Source organism: Bison bison, unplaced genomic scaffold, assembly GCF_000754665.1.
Source record: "Bison bison bison isolate TAMUID 2011002044 unplaced genomic scaffold, Bison_UMD1.0 scf7180017864200, whole genome shotgun sequence".
Classification (NCBI taxonomy): domain Eukaryota; kingdom Metazoa; phylum Chordata; class Mammalia; order Artiodactyla; family Bovidae; genus Bison; species Bison bison.
Window position 1 is genome coordinate 1,169,495 of NW_011494772.1, and position 2,927 is coordinate 1,172,421.

A 2,927-nucleotide genomic window follows, 5' to 3' on the forward strand; every position below is an offset into this window, starting at 1 on the left:
ATATCTGGGCATATTTGGGCATCTCTTGCCACCATACACAAGGCTTGGCATTAACAAAACTGTTATTTTGGTAGTTCTGTACTATTCAGTCCTATATCTGGCCTGCTGATCTATAATAATACTGTACTATTGATTTAAGCCAAGTTTTTTGGTTTAGTTTTTTAGTTTTTCTGTTTCTTGTTATCTGTTGAATGTTTAGTCACTTAACTAGATTTCAACTCATTTTGACCCATGCTGAGCCACAAAAGTGGATGAAGAGTTGGGTTGAAAAGCATTCTAGTTTGATGGAAAAAAACAAACAAGCAAACAAACAAACCTCTGATCAACTAAAGATTGCCATAGTTAGAGGATTGGGGTTAGAGGTTTTTTGTGTTCCATATTTATCAATCCTGATTTAAGTGAAAGGGTAAAGTAAGTAAAATTTTCATTTTACTTTATTCTCCTATTTCAATGCCACTATTCTAACCTCTTCTCCCATGCCAAGAACTTATGCTATATCCAGTAATGACTTCAAATCATTTTTTTTAAATCATTTTTAAGATCTCAAAAATTTAAAATAATGTTAGGATACCACCACCTGACGTATTTACCTTGTAGAAGCCTATAATAACTTTATGTGTTGTCTGAATAATTGGCTTTTAAAATCTCTACACTGGTGTTCAGCATAGTGACCCCTTCATAACATTTTCCAGTCCTTTGGCCATGCCCAACAGTTTTCTAACTTTTGGGCCATCACTGTGCTTCCTTTGTCTTATTTTAGGATTTAGAGTTGTCTGATTTCTCACTTGGTTACTCACCATTCCCTTAACTCATTTTACTCATCCAATTTCTAGATTTTATAGGTCTTCTCCAGCTCTTATAACTCTATTGGCTATTATTTCTGTTAATTCTATATAGTAATTAGTTCAGCCCCTGGATCAACATAGGTTCCTATTCAATATTTGCTATGAAATCAGTAAGAGTTAATACTTTCAGAAGTATTGTAGGAGAGTTCCAATTACTATGCAAATCTGATTGTCCAAACAGGATGATACCATCTGAAATCTGTTGCTAAATAGTTGGTATAATTAGTGTTCATTATAACACATCAAATATATTCCTTATCAGTACTCACAAGCAGATAGAAATGGTTGTAATCCAGAGTATATTATATAGTAATGTATTGTATAGTAAATCTGTTTTTATAGTTACAGTGGAAGTAACTTCCTTTGCCATCAAAGCAAATGCCAAAAGCACAATCTTAGATAATAAGTGCAAAACGCTTCTCATCCTTCATGTGGTTTTCATTTCATTTTCAGTTAAAAATGAACCACTAGGAATAATTATTGTGAAGAAAACTGGTTAAACTAAAAGTTTTTAAAATGTCAACTTTTGTTAAAGAAATCTACAGAAATACCCTAAGTCAGAAACCATCATCTTATTGATTGAGTGAAAGAATAATGCCAACATTAAAGCAGTAATAACAAAAGATAGAATCAAAATTACAGAGAAAAATTCAGAATATAACCAACCTACTTTAAGTTTATTCTAAAATTTATTTTTCTTACTTATAAATTGATTTTTCCTTTTCCTAAAATCAGATTAAAAATAGATTTCTTCTATATATGGGCATTATTATTAACTGAAATTTTAATGCATCTTTAAATTGATAGATATTCAGAATATACATGATTTTTACCTATCTTCATGCAAACTTAGCATTTTGTTTCTACTGAATAATGCTGTTTGGGGAACAAGACAACTTTTTCTATTTTAGTAAAATCTTTACCTTGAGCACATTTTTGTATTAACTTTTGATTGGCTTCTCAGAACCTTTCCTGAGGTTACATTCTTACAGTTGCAAATTTGTGAAAATCTCGTTTCAAGAAACAACCAAGGATATATTGGTTTTATGATCTGGTAATAGAATGTCTAGTTTTACATGCTCAATTTTAATGAAAATGTGGTGAATGTAAAAGCCTTTCAAACTGTCACTGTGCATGTCAAACACATGCAGTTACTGTTTGTATATTAAAATCCCTTCTAGCCTGACAGCATGCCTACACATTTTTTTTTAATTAGAGTATTCACATCTCTCACTCTCTTTGTGTATCACAGAGAGAACAACATTCTCAGTTACTAGGAGCTCTAATCAGTTATGAACACTACCAGATCTTTTGAATTATCCAGTTATAAGCAAGATGCTTTCATATGTTCCTTGCTCTTTCAGACTCAGTTGCATGGTCCATAAAAAGGTAATAGGAAGGACATTATCATCTATGTACAGTGTAATTCTGAAATAGTCAGGCAATAAGTGGAAGCCACTGTAGCTATCCTAATTGTGACTAGTGCAGAGAACATTAAAAAAATTAGTGAAGGAGAACTTTTAGGGTCCCATTTCCCATGCCAGGCACACATCATCTGGGCTGAAATTACTTTACAAACAATTTTGACTTCTAATGGCAACTTTAGGACAAATGTGTATATATATATGTATGTGTGTGTGTGTGTGTGTGTGTATAAAACCTCAAGAAGAAATTGATGTATAAGGTTTGCTGTTTTAGAGTTTAAGCAAATTGTTGTCATTTAGTTGCTAAGTCGTGTCTTACTCTTTTGCAACCCCATGGACTGCAGCCCACAAGGCTCCTCTGTCCATGGGATTTCTCAGGCAAGAACACTGGAATGGGTTGCCATTTCCTTCTAAAGGGGATCTTCCCTACCCAAGAATCAAACATGCATCTCCTGCATTGGCAGGCAGATTCTTTATCTTCTGAGCCACCAGTGAAGCCCTTCAGCTAATTAGCATTATTCATATGTTTGGGGAAGTTGTTACTGTAGGTCATTATCTAAAGAAAAAAAGCCATGCTTCTCAATATTAATTTCATATTACTCAGTAGCTCCTTTAATTCTCCAGAGTAAGGAAATGATTGACACTGTGAAAGTTATGA